Below are 12,089 nucleotides of genomic sequence, written 5' to 3' on the forward strand. Positions count from 1 at the left end.
CTAGCCGAGAGAGGACCTGGGGGAGAGGGGAGAGTGTGGCGTGATTTATTGTGGATGATAAAGTGAGCTGAGGGCAGTGCTTTGAAATGAAGAAAGATGTAGGGCATTTGGAGAGATGGCGCTATGGCTTGTGGCTGAAACGTGGAATGTCCCACAAAGACATGTGTGTTAAAAGGCTTGGTCTCCAGCCCGTGGCACTGTTGGGAGGTGAGAGGATCTTTAAGAGGTGTAGCCTAATGAGAGTCTTCAGTTCGCTGAGTGTCTTTGAAGGAGCTAGTGAGAACCTAGCAGCTCCCTACCCCCCACATCTTTCCTGTTCCTCCTCTTCCTCCTTCTCTTCCTCCTTTTCCTTCGCCTCAGATAGCAGGAGCTGAAAGTTTCTCTCTCCTCTACCATGCGCTGTGTTCCCCACGTGATGTTCTGCCTCAACAAAGGCTCAGATCAATGAGACTGATTTACTATAAATTAAACCCTCCAAAGCCATGAGCCAAATAACTCCTTTCTCTTTCCAAGTTGGCTCAACTTAGGTGTATGTTACTTGGGAGGAACGCTGCCTAACACACATGGGATGCTGGAGTCAGTATGTGATGTTCCTGGATTCTTTGTCCAGAGAAGAGGACTAAGTGGAAGCTGGTGCCAAAAATGTGGCTATGTATCAGATTGCTTGGAAATTACAGAAAGGGACAGAGGGCCCTGACACAGTTTCACAAGAAGTCTGGAGGAATGTGGGAAAGGTGGGAGAGGAGAATAAAGGAGCCGTTGGGAATGAGCGGGGAATCTGGGAGCTGCCCTCTTCGGGTGTGACAGCCTGCATAAGGAAGGGGGTGAATGGGTACGCTGCAGCAGATGGTAAGGGGAACATTTCCCTTTCTGTAGTCTGCCCCCCGCCCCCGGAAGAAACAGCACCCAATGACTTCTGGGCCTTTCTTGGAGAGCTATAGGTTAGGAGGGTCAGGGTAACTAAGACTTCTGGTCACTCCCTACCCCTTTCATTGACCATGTGAGCCCCGTGTTCCTGGGCCAAGGCAGCCTTCCCACTGGCTCTGGAAGGGCCACTTCTGCCATAGCACAAGGACCTAGGCAACTGCTTTGAGGATGGGGGGTTAGTTATGTGGCTCAGTGTAAGCTCTCTAGCATGGAGCAGTCGGGATCCACTCAACAGTGCATTGTCCTCACAAGCCTGGCACTGGGTCTTTCTATGGCTCCAGACTGGGGACTCTCATGTGCTTTTTGTGCTTGCTCTCTGCACCATGTGTGTGTCTTGGGGTCTGGTGTGTGTGTGTGTGTGTGTGTGTGTGTGTGTGTGTGTGACCCACTCCTGTACCTATGCTATTTAGAAACCTTTCTGTTTGTTCTGACCTGACTCCCACCTTGGCGTGTGGTCCTGCCTCAGCTGCCCCTTTTCCTTAGGCTTCTAGAGAAGCAATTGCTTAGCAGGGATCCAAGCTCATTTCTCCATCCTCTTTCTCGAGCCTTCTAAATCCCGACTGCGGATCCCCCAGGAACTTTTTAAGCCAGCCTCTCCTTAATTCTTGTTCAGAGCTATTTCCTTATGCCCTCAGAGGCTTTGTATTGCCCTGAAGACAAAAGCTGGAATCCCTGGCCTGGCATCTGTGCCCTTCCCTGGCCTGTCTCTTCTGTTCACTGCCATGCAGGGATACACTCCCATCCCACGCACCCAGCCTCAGGGCCTCTGCACACACACACAGCTTCTATGCCAGAGTTGGAATCATTTCCCAACCCTTTAGACACCTCAGTTCTTGCTTCTTTCACTTTATTTCCTTAACACTCCTGAATCTCAAGCTTGCTTTGCAAATGTTATATTCTCACGGCTCTGAACCATGGAGCCACTTGAGACATACCCATTTTACCCATTGTCTATAAGGGACGACTGTTGGTTAAAGGTAACCATAGCTCGTGATTCTTCCATCACCGGTACATCCAGCACTCTCCTCCGTCGGCATGGCCGCCGCTTAACCAACAACCACGCTTTTCCTTTCTCTGTCCTACCTGCAGAGCTTGACCCAGGGCTCATGGGAAAGCCGTCTCCCACAGGGGTGTGCTGAAAGAGTGGAGCAACTGGTGACCTCTGTTAACCCCTGGACACATTGATCACAGGAGCCAAATGTGTCTCTTTACCCCCTAGAAGGGAGATGTGACTCTCCCAGAGCAAGGCTATGTGTTGCTTTGTAGCGGGAACACCCCAAATTCCACCTGCATAAACAAAAAAGAAGTGTTATTTGAGAAGCAAGCCCTGGCCAGTCCTCCCAGGCTTGACTCCCATTATCTTCTGTAGCCAGGACTCCCAGCAGCATCAGGCACATGTTGGGGAAGTAACATGGCTATATCCTCTGGCAGGAAGCAGACTGAGCCAACAGGTGGTTGGGCTTTGGAGTTCTGACCCATTGGCCTGTCCTTTCCCAAACAGGCCTGCAAATCTTGGGCTGGCACCCACTTACAAGGAGCGGCTCCAAAAGTTGACTCGTAAGTGGGCAAACGTCAGAACTCAAGGGCATTGGTAGGGAGGGGCCGATCTGCTTGCCCAGGACAGGGGACCAGCAAGGGATGTGGTGTCTTCTCTCCCACGCTGAGCAAGTGGAAAGCAACAGATTACTCCCCAGCCTCCAGAGGAAAAGATAGAGACAGAGGGTCAGGCAAGGCTTGAGCCGACTTTGATGAAAGTGTTTTCACTGTCACAGAAACCCTAGTGACTTTGAAACTGGGCCAGGGTGGAGTCCTTTCAGCCCAACATCCTGTGTTCAAGAGGTCAAACTATCCTCCACAGACTCTCCTTGAAGCAGGGGAACTCAGTCCCTTCCTGGCAGCCATTGATGGCTTTGCTGCCAGCTCCAAGGTCTCATTGATTTTGTGTCTATTTCCTGCCTTGGGCTTTGGAGAGCTGACCATTTATTAAAATAATCCCATCAAGTTGAAGGGCCACAGAATTACCAAGTTTCCCTCTTTTTAAATTTATTTTGCTTCCTGGTTTTTTGAGGCAGAGTTTCTCTTGTGTAGCCCTGGCTATCCTAGAACTCGCTCTGTAGACCAGGCTGGCCTCAAATTCCCAGATCTCCTCCTCTGCTTCCCAAGGGCTGGGATGAAAGCTGAACACCATCTCTGGAGACTCTCCCCCTTTCCCCACAAATGAGAAACTGGCCTGGGGCAGGGGTGCTGGAGAGGAGGGACTGGGGCTCTTGCTAACAGTGCTCATTACTTCAGGGGACTGGGGTTTGTCAGGGAGTCCTTGTGATCAGATCTAGAATTAGAAGATGAGAGCTGCTCCCCTCAACCCTTCAGCACATGTTGACTGGCTAGGACAGCCTTCCTCACAGCAGGGCTTCCTGACTACCAACCTGGTGGGTAGCTGACCTCTGTCCATTCTTACAAGCTCTGACCTCATGACTTAGAGTCATCGAGTCAAACACATCCTGGAGGTTATTCTCACCCCCCCACCCCTTTCCCAGGTGAGAGACTGGAAGACTCCATATGTGAGCTTTCAAGGGGGCGCTACAGGTAGCATCACAGAGCTATGGTGTAAATCTTCAAATTCATTTGGTATCTCGAATTTTGACTCTTAGATCCTTTTCTGACAGTGTCAGGGTTTGAGGGGAGGGTGTCTTGAAAACGGGTTCCTGCCCAGTAAAAAAAAAAAACCCTGGTTCAGGTAAGAGCCTTGTCTCTACAGCCCACTGCTCTATTTGAAAATGACAACTCCACCCATCTCTGGCTCCGTTCATGCAAATTGCTAACACACCCAAAGAACGGAAGGTTGCCGGTGGCTGATGCACCCGGGTTTCCTCCTATTTTTCTGCCTCCCTCCCCTGAGTTTACTATTTCCAAAAGACACCAGCCCTGTCACGGTGTTAGTCTTCCCTCGCCAGAGGGGGAAAATCAAGCAGCTGCTGCTGGCAAATTCGCTCGGGCGCTGGGCACCTCCTCCTCGTGCGTCTCCTGTTGCTTCTTCCAGCCTCACTTCCCTTTGCGAAGAAGAGCTCGAGAAGAAGAGGGCGCGGGAGACAGCAGGGGGGTCTGAGAGGGTCCGAGAAGCCAGCGGCCGCGGGCGATCCCGGAGCCCAGCCCGTCAACCCGCTCCGGGAGGCGGGAAAGCTGCAAGCCGCGCCCACCGCCCTGCCCCCAGCGCGCCACTCCCGGCTGCTGGGACTCTGCACGTCCTCCCGGGATCCGCTCGGAGGGGACCCAACGCCTAGGTGAGCAGCAGGGGAGGTGGGCAAAGTTGGCGCCTTATTCCGAGGGGAGGAGGCTCGGGTGGGGACCCGTCCCTCTAGCACCAGGTTCCTCAGAGTCTTGTTTGTTTCAGTGGGTGTGTGCCCACGTCCCCTCCGGGGCGGCGGGAAACGGCTTTGAGGATGTAAACAAGGAGGTGAGCATCCGAAGGCCAAGGGTCCCTGGATGAGGACTCAGGCAATGGAGGTGGGCGATGCTAGTGGCTAGAAAATGCTTCCGAGGCTGCTCTGAGCTTGGATCAGGAGCTCCAGGAAAAGGGGGAGAAGACCTTTTGACGGGGAGCTTCCCTTTTGTTACTTGGAAGCTGGGGACCCTACGGGGAGTGGAGATACAAGGAACTGGGAACGTGGCTAGATGTGAATGTGGACACATGAGCCACACAAAATGGAACTTGTTGGCTTGGTGCTTGTGGGGTGTGGGCGTGGGCTGGGTGAATGGAGAGGGGGACCTGGAGAAGGCGTTGGGTTCTACGGCCAGTGGTTTCATCTGATCGCATTGCCTTCCCTTGGTCGTCAAGCCTGGTTTTCTTTCCAGGGCCACTGGTACCCTATCCCCACCTTTCTCCAGCAGGGCTGGCCCTGGCGGAGCCTCCCCCTTTGTGTCTGCACCGGCTTTCGTGTGGAGTTGGCTGAGAGCCTGGGTCTCTGGGCGCCTGCTCCGAACAGTCAGGTTGGAAATATGGGCCCACCCAAGCTGCCACCAACCTCCAGCCCCAGAGGTTGCTGCGTGGCTGGAGGCTTGGCTCCACCGGTTGCCCTCTGTCTTTATTCTCTTTGTCTAACCTGGCTTCACGGGCTGTTGGAACTGGGATTTCCAGCTTTGCAGAGGGACCAATGGGCATCCCAGCCCTCGATGAAAGGACTCCTGGCTTTGGGGTTCTGTCTGCCCTCATATTGTAGATGTATGAATATGTGTATCTGTTTTCCAACTTGGCCTTTTGCACGTGACCTGTCTCATGGTTGCCATGGAAACCATTCCACTTCCTCCTCCCTCCTTTTTCTGCCCATTCCTCACCTCCGGATTGCCTCCCATCCCCCCAATATGGTTGCCTAGATACTGGTTACCCTTGTCTTTTAAGGGAGGACACCCTATGTCGGGCTCCCACTCTAAACTGCCTGGCCCTTTACCCACCAAATCATCACAAACACCACAAACACAAATGCATACACTCAGTACACACAATATCATCACAGCTTCACATGCCTATAACCCCACACAGTCCATTAACATAATCCACACACACAGCATCATATACATTTATATCACGTGTACACCAAGTATACTTCACGAAACCACAACACATAAACACCAAAGACACCAAATGCACACCACATCACATAAACACCTAATACATTACACACCCTACACTCCACAAACACACCAACTACACCAAGCACACACTATAAACATCCACACCAAATACACTATATGCACCCCCCTCCCACATACACACTAACATGCATACCATCTACACTCAACTTTCACTCTGTGTGTGCACACACAAACTCCACCTGTAACATAAACCATCACTTTACCAGCACACACACACACACACACACACACACACACACACACACACACACAAGGCTGGATGAGGCTAAGCAGAGAAAGGGTAGTTTTCTTGCTGTTCAGCCTTATCCTGGATCCCTAGAGTATGAAAAGGGAGAGAGAGAAATCCAGAAGGGAACCTCTGACATCTCCCAGGGACCTTGCAGGAGAAGGTGAAAGAAAGACTTCCAGGCCTCCTTAGTAGAGGGGCACATCTGCTAGGTGCCAGACTCCAGGGGCGAGGCTGGGCACAAACCAGAATTTAAATCTCCGCGGGCTGTGTTCTTCCCTCCCTGAGCCCAATAGTCCCTTCCGATGAGAGGAGGCTCTTTGGAGGGAGAGAAGTCTGCCTGTTATGGAGAACACAGGTGGGCAGAAAGAAGAAGCAGGGAGCAGAGATGTGTGTGTGTGTGTGTGTGTGTGTGTGTGTGTGTGTGTGAGAGAGAGAGAGAGAGAGAGAGAGAGAGAGAGAGAGACAGACAGACAGACAGACAGACACGCCAAAGAGATGGAAGTCAGGGTACTCAGCTGCTGTGTGGAGTTCAGGTTTCTCCCTCCAGCCATTTTCCCGCTTCCTGATTGCTCCTCTGATCATTTCTATGCATCTGGGAGAGTAAGCGGCATTGCCATGGGCTGCTGCGTGTAAAGACACCTCCAGGACTTGTTCTCAGATGGGGGGAGCTTGAGGGAAGAGTTCCCCTCCAGGTTCCACCTGACCTTAGGACTGGTGGAGGTCCCATTTAGTTCAGTCATTGGGCAGTTTTTGGCACCTACTATCTGTTAACTTCTGGGAACAGTGAGGAAAGAGACACAGTCCCTGACTCCAGAGCCTCAGGAGCATGACACAGGTGGAAAACGGAGGCAAAGGCTCACAACCAGTAGGGGTTGGTTGAGGACAGACTTCACAGGCAAGATTTTGGATCCCACACTGCCAGGCCTGTACTTCTTCCATTCTTCCCTTGGTGGCTGTCAGTCCTTCGGAGATCAGAATGTCCCTTCCAAAGTGAGGGTCCCCTTGTAGGTGTGGATCACAGAGGCGTCTGCCCCATTATATTTTCCTAGAGAGTGAAGTTGGAGGATGTGGCAAGGAGAGGTGAGGAGAGCAACTTCACATGGGAAATCAACCCACCTAGGTTCCCCTCACGGAGAGCACACAGTCCTCAACCCCCACTCTCTCCCTGTCAGATGCAACAGGCTACCATCTGGGTGCAGATAGTGCCAAGAAGCCCTAGGATCACCATCTAACAGATTGCCTATCTGCTCCTCCTGGGGTGCGCTGGAAAGGCACAACTACAGGAGTCAGAGCCTGTGGCCCACAAAAAGCCTGGTTCTAGCTCCCTAGCTCACCCCTGAGTGCTACGCTTCCCAAGGGCAAATACATTTATTCCACAATATCTTATTGGATGTACCACAGGTCTCTTGGTGCAGCCTAAAAATGGCTTGATCTGTGCTCAAGTAACCCGAGGCCTCCAAGATCTTAGACATTTGTTTCCGCATCTGTCCATAGGGGATTTAGTCATTTCCAAGCCCTTCTTTCCTCTAAATGTGTATGGATTCTATGGTCTTGAATAAGATTGCTTTTTCTCTGTAGGTACCAGTGAGGCGGGGGTGCGGCTGAACTAAGCTAGAAAGAGACTGTCTGGCCACTCTGGAGAAAGGTCCTCTTTCAATACTGGCCAGGCAATGGCTGAGAGGCCAAGGATGAGCTGAATGGAGAGGGACCTGGGCAAGAGTCACCTGTCCGTTCTGCTAGGATATACATGGGGCCTAAAACACGTAAAGGGCCTAAAGGGCCACCTCTGCAGAGTATGAGTCTGAGACCAGCATTCAGTGGGTCTCTGAAGACCTCTGGACAGTTTAGAAAGGTCAGGAACACATTGTCTTGGGTCTCTGACCTTGACAAGAAGCTGGACCTCTCTGGCCAAGGCAGAAGCTTGGGGCCCATTTAGCAGCATCTTCTCTGTTTTAAAATGGAGAAGAACTCTGACATGGGACATATAAAGCCATCTTGGAAACAGCATAGGAAACTTTTGTCACAAAGATGTCTGGCTGGGGTAAGGGGACAGGAAGGAAGAGGTCTGGCCACCAGGGATCAAGTTGGGAGTGTGGGAGTGCCTTTGCCCAGTCAAGAACCATGATTTGGGTAGGAAGAGTCAGAGAACCCCCCCCCCCCCACACACACACACACACAGCTTGAGAGTGAAACCCGGCCTAGGTTTTACTCATTCATCCTTTAGCAAATACCAAGTCCCTTCAGTATGGCACGCCCTATGAGTTTCTCAGAACCCTGTAGAGCTGTGGAGCCACATTCTTAGTCAACCTTGCTCAGGCAGATCTAATGATTTGGCCTGTCCTCCCCCTGCCTGCCCACCTCACCTCTATCTTCCATCAGGAAGACCCTGTAACCCTCCACAGGAGGGCTCTCCGACTCATGGACAAGTACACTTGGACTTTCATGCACAATCCTTTCTTCACACATACATAATCCTCTGTCGCTGACACAGAAGCAGGTGCTTGCGCGTTTCCACACACCTTCCCGCTTTACCTAGCAGCAGTCTCTCACCCTTGTGACTGCCTTTTAAGTTCATCCACCAGATCTGTTATCTGTGGCTCCTGCGGCGCCAGTCTGGTTCTGTCACAGCCCCTGTGTGTGGCTGTCCACCACTGAGTAATGACAGGTATGTGGTCCTACCCTTCAGGCCCTTCCTAGTCAGCTGCATCCAGGTGCCTAACCCCAACCCTGTGCTCTGTCCTCTACTTGAGATTTGTTAGAACATGCTGTTCCTGCCTGTGGAGTTGAGGATGAGAGCCTTTTTAGAACCATAAATTTAGGTTCTGAGGCTTTCTGGTTTTGCTTTTTTTTTTTTTTTTTTAATTTTCTTCTTTTAACTTGTATGTCAAATGAGCATGGAGATATACTGGGGCCAGCTCTGGAAAGCAGGTGAATAATGTTGATAACTACATCTTACTGTCAGTAGGATGACATCACTGTTACGTCACCCTTCAAGGCTCCTCTCAAGTGCTCATCCCTCCAAGAAGCTCTATCTGATTCCCAGTCATCATTTTAGTGAGCTTACAGATGTTCCTCCCTCTTCTGTACGCCCCCCATAAAGGCAGGTGCACATGGAGGAAGTCCAGAGAGCCCGTAAGTGGAGTCAGCCTCCAGTGGGAAGTGTTGAGTCCTTGCACTTGTTCCCACCTAGCCCATCCCTAAGGTGTCCATTCCTTTCTTCCCATGTATGGTCTTGGAATGCCTCTTCCTTGGCATTCTGGCAGATGCTGAAGGCTGAAGTTAACAGAGGGAGCTGATTCACCGTCCCTTTTGGGAGTTTGACGAGACCCAGATGGCAGAGATGAGGACATGAAGGCCTGGAGTTGGGGGAAGCATGATGGAATGCCTCAAAATGCTTAAAATATACCATTGAGGGGGTTGGGGATTTAGCTCAGTGGTAGAGCACTTGCCTAGCAAGCGCAAGGCCCAGGGTTCGATCCTCAGCGCTCTCGCTCGCTCTCTCTCTCTCTCTCTCTCTCTCTCTCTCTCTCAATATACCATTGAGATTCTCAGGTGTTCTGAGCTTAGGGTGGATTATGACTTAAAGACAGTGATGCTGACATGCCAATTAATTACTTGATCAATCAATATCTGTAGATAAGCTGCTGGACCCAATTGCTTGGGATCCAGAGATGTTGGCAAGTGCCTCTGGCCCAAGGCATTCTGGCACAGTTTTCTGGGACTCAAGTGCGTGCGCTTCCCCCTACCCCACACATATGAGAGTGTGTGTGTGTGCAAGCAATGCATGGAAAAGGTGTAAGCTATGCCATTCTGGGAATGGAGCGACAAAGGTCCAGAGAAGGGAGGGGACAGTTTCCTAAAACAGACAAAATAGGGTCAAGTCAGGGGTCCCTTAGCCTCTACACTCTCTGGGTGTCTAGACCCTAGAAGACCTTCTTTGGTCCCTCCCATCTCTGGAAAGAATATGAATCCATGCAGAGTGTAGGTGGAAACATGAAGGCCGAGTTGTGCTTCCAGAAGTCAGCAGCTAGCAGAGAGGGGATGACAATCCCCTGGAATGTGATCTGCTTATGAGGAGGATAGCATGGGTCTGGTCTCTGGGCCCTTGGTCTGGCAGTAACTTTAGGTTTCTGTCTTTGCTAGTGGGACTGCTCTTCTGGTTTCTGTGAATGGGCATTTGTCAGCAGGGGTGTGTGTGTGTGTGTGTATGTGTGTGTGTGATTGTTTCTGACTGGCTGGGTCACACCCACCCAGCTTGTGGCTTCTGTATAATGCTCCTGGTTACCTAGACTTGCTGGAACCAGACACAGTTGTCCTGGACAGGCAGGATCCTTGAACTGTGGTGTTGGATGGGATGCTTGGGCCTGGCTCGTGCTGGGCAGCTCATGTCAACTGTCTGTGTTTGAGTTGGCTATAATGCCCTGATGATTACGGTATTCCTCTGGGGACTGGCTAGGTTGGCACCATGAAGTCTGTCTCAGTTGGCAATAACAGGGAAGTGACCCCAAGCCCCAGGCCCCTGCTGGTAGGTCAGTTTGGAGTCTTCCCAGGAAGACATGTAGACATCAGGCCTGGGTTTGAGTTCTGTGGTGTGCTTCCTTTTCTGAGGAAGAGCCTAGTCCTCCAGGTCTCCTCTGTCTTGTTCCTTGTGGCCAGCTTCCCCTCTCCCAGAAGTAACTGCATGTTAAAGGGTAAAGGCTCCTAGAGTTAAAGTAATAAGTACCCTGCTGTGTAACACGGGCTTTGGCTTCTGGCCCTGGCCTGCAGAGCTAGCTGGGTGTGTTGCTGGGCTCTTAGAGAAACTCTTGGGCCTGGAGGTTCCACCTCTTCTGTAAATGAGGCATGGTGGAAAAGAACCCCAAGTCAATGGGCTCTTGCCAGACATGAAAGCCTCGTCCTGAAGGGGCTGGGGTTAACTGCTAGGCTGCCCAGCTGCCTTCTGAGTACCACAAGGAATTCAAGACAAAGTAACTCAGGCCACCAGATATCCAGGCCCATCCAAATGCCACCACCCTCTACTCTTCCCTTTCCCTCAACAGCTTTGAGGTCATCTCCTTTTCAATTCTGCTCAGGAATGCTGGGATGGGGGTGGTGGTGGGATGGGCAGTCTGTGGAGAGAGAGCAATCATTTCAAGCTAGGCTCTTCAATTGAAGAATTGATGTTTAATTGTTTATTCAGTGGGTATTTAAAATACAGGGCAAGCAAATAGGCCACAGATTTATCAGTGGCCTCTCTGATTACAACCAAAAACACTTGCTTTAAAAGCCAGCTTTAAAAGCCTTGCTGGCCCTTGGCTCTGTGGCAGTGAACCAGCCATGCCCTGCTTATTACAGAAGCATGTGGCCTGGGAACACCTGTGTTCTGCACTGTGCCAGGGAAGTGAGCTGATGGGCTGGGGCTGGATAGAGATGGAGGACTGATTTGGTTTTTTAACTGAATATTCCAATTTGGTTAGAAACAGACTTTTTTTTTTTTTTTTTTTCTAGAACAGTTTCAGGTTTGCAGAAAACTTGAGCGGACAGCACAGAGCTCAATGCCTTCCTTTGTCCAGAGCCTCTGCTGTCACTCAGATATTATTTTCATGTGCCACAGTCTCTACTTCATTCTAGCTACTGTTGATACACTGTCAGCTAAACTGACACTTTATGCGGATGTCCCTAGCGTTTACCCAATGTTCCCTTTCTGTCCCAAGATCCCCCCTCTAGGACACCACTCTGCACTTAATTATCATGACTCCTTGGGCTCTTCTTGGCTGTGGCTGTGTCTTGGTTTTGATGACTGCGGCCATTAGAAAGAGCACTGTGGGTCAGGTTACTGGAGGATGTTCTGCTCCTGGGGTCTGGCCAGTGTTTTCCCATCATAGACTGGGGCATGGGCTTGGGGAAGGAAGATCTCAGCGGCAAGAAGTCACTGTCATCACCTCATGTCATGTTGAAAGCACCAGGTCTCCATTCAGTCGTGCCCCAGTAACACGGTTTTGGAGCTCATTACTAGAACTCGGCTCCCCCCACTCCGTGAGGCAGGCATACTAGCCCATCAGTTCTGCTCTCTCTGGCCACCTCACCATCTAAGTCTTGCAAGTCTGGGACTGAGTGGCAGGAGAAGGTTAAAGATGTGCATGGTGGCTACAGAATGAGGCAGGCTGTTGCACCCACCCGGTAGGTGATAGAACGCAGGGGACAGACTAAAGGGATGTTTCCCTCTAGGTGACTACACATGAGCTCTGGAACCAGACTGGAGTTAGGGAGGGAGAGGACAGCCTGAGAACATGGCTAGATCATA

The 12,089-nt window shown here is 51.2% G+C and overlaps 1 protein-coding gene across 3 annotated transcripts in view; it reads left to right on the forward strand.

Annotated features, from left to right (window-relative positions):
- The first annotated feature begins 3,878 nt into the window (after window positions 1-3,878).
- Fxyd6 (FXYD domain containing ion transport regulator 6) overlaps window positions 3,879-12,089 on the forward strand; it is a 30,998-nt gene continuing 22,787 nt past the window's right edge. For 2 of the 3 annotated variants that reach the window (XM_036194348.1, XM_036194350.1), the window contains exon 1: window positions 3,884-4,208. The gene's annotated coding sequence lies outside the window, so the exon portion shown is untranslated. Of the gene's footprint in view, window positions 4,209-4,318; window positions 4,382-12,089 lie in introns of all 3 variants that reach the window. The other variant, XM_036194349.1, reaches the window with a different exon arrangement.

This window comes from Onychomys torridus, chromosome 7 (assembly GCF_903995425.1).
Source record: "Onychomys torridus chromosome 7, mOncTor1.1, whole genome shotgun sequence".
Classification (NCBI taxonomy): Eukaryota; Metazoa; Chordata; class Mammalia; order Rodentia; family Cricetidae; genus Onychomys; species Onychomys torridus.